At 31.8% G+C, this 1839-nt stretch overlaps 1 protein-coding gene across 1 annotated transcript in view; it reads left to right on the top strand.

The window, feature by feature from the left end:
• LOC107687381 (contactin-associated protein-like 4) overlaps positions 1 to 1839 on the top strand; it is a 119633-nt gene that overhangs the window by 47748 nt on the left and 70046 nt on the right. The window lies entirely within an intron of this gene.

The raw sequence follows: 1839 nt of genomic DNA, 5'->3' as shown, positions 1-1839 counted from the left end.
TTTATTAGTTCAGTTTTTTTATATAAGTTTTTTTATATCCATAGTTTATTAATTTTATTTCAGTGTTAGTTTTTATTATTTAGTGTGTGTGTGTATATATATATATATATATATTCCACTAATTACTAATTATAATTTTTTTCCACTAATTAACAAAACATAAAAATAAAACCAGTCAAATATTGCTACTTAAAATGAAATGAACATTAACATAAAAAAATATATATATATATATAATCTATTCTAATCTATTAATCTATTGATAAATAATCTCTGTGGTAAGAGTGGTCATTTAATTTTTGGTTTGCCTTCCTTTTTATTCATATATTTTATATATTTTTATTTGTATACATGTTTTGTTATAGGCCTTTTTACCATTTAGCAGATACCATTATAGTTTAATTTATATTTTGAAATGGCTTTTTAAAAAAGTTTTAGTAATTTTGTTTTGTTTTGTCATTTTTACTAGTTTTTGTTTTTTTGTTTTTGCTTTATATCTGTAATTTTATTTCAGTGTTAAGTTTTTGTATATATACACAGACCATGAAAGGAACATGAAATCAAAATGTCCTTTAATTCATGCTCTTGCTGCTCTAATTGTGCTGATCTCAAACTCTGCTCAGATTTGCATCAGAGAAATAACGTCTGCAGCAACCCTCAAAACAAACAAACTGTTCATGTTTACAATCGTAGAATAATAAAGCATCAGTCAATGCGGTCAGAACAATGTATATTCAAATCCAAACAGACTAGAAAAGTTTGGGGCAGAACATGAAGCACAATATAAACAGACAGCTTGATGAATGCAAACGACCAGCAGAATAAAATAGTTTGGGATGTAGGCATTAATCTTCATGTCGCAGCTTGTTTGCAGATGTATTTTTCGGCACAGACAGAAGCCAGTGTTTGCCAGAGACTAACATCTGTCTCTGCGTCACAACAACAACAACATCGGCACACAAAAAGCTGCTGGGCTCGTCTGATGATTAGACCTGTGGCGCTGTTTGTCTTCCGAACCATTGCATCTCACTACATTCATGCTGGATTTATTCAGGCTTTAGATGGGGATGACGTGAATATTTCAACCACAATAGCGACAGAACGAATCCACTGCTGTATGTTTCTCAAACAAACCTCAATGTCCTTCAAATAAATGATACTGCAAACTTCAGCTACTCCAGACTTGATATCAAATTCAACTTGCAGACAAAAAGCATGAGATCTGATGAAAACAGCACATCCTCCAGTGCTGCAGTCTTTCCAAATGCCACAGTCAAATGTAAATGGCAAATCGAACACGTACGTTTAATTGTCAAACTCACACAGACACGCGGCATGAGATTTACAACCACGGACTGAGACGAGATGAGAAAATACAGGAAAGAACTATCCGTTTCACACAGACAGTAATGAGATTAAATGAAGTTTCCTGCAGCTTCTCCTGAGAAAAGAAAAGATGAAACCAAAGAAAAATTGAACTAAAGTCTAAATATTGATCCTAAAGGTGCCAGAGTAACACAATATTTACTAAAAACTTACTTAATAAAAGATTGTTAACTAAAAACTTTTTTTTTTTTTAAATAAAATAAACTTCAACTGAAATAAAATCCTTAAATCGATTCATCCAAAAACGTGGCTTCATGCGCACATTAGTTCTGTGGCTTTGATTGGAACTATTTTGTTTGTGAAATATTAACTTCTTGTGTATTTAACTGTTGTATAAAATCAATATCACATTTGCAATCTTGCAAAAAATAATATACTTAATTATTTGTGTGTGTGTGTGTGTGTGTGTGTGTGTGTGTGTGTGTGTGTGTGTGTGTGTGTGTGTGTGTGTGT

This window comes from Sinocyclocheilus anshuiensis, unplaced genomic scaffold (assembly GCF_001515605.1).
Source record: "Sinocyclocheilus anshuiensis isolate Anshui unplaced genomic scaffold, SAMN03320099.WGS_v1.1 scaffold3005, whole genome shotgun sequence".
Classification (NCBI taxonomy): Eukaryota; Metazoa; Chordata; class Actinopteri; order Cypriniformes; family Cyprinidae; genus Sinocyclocheilus; species Sinocyclocheilus anshuiensis.
Note: the sequence above shows the minus strand (reverse complement) of the source record. Positions and strands in the feature narration are given on the sequence as shown.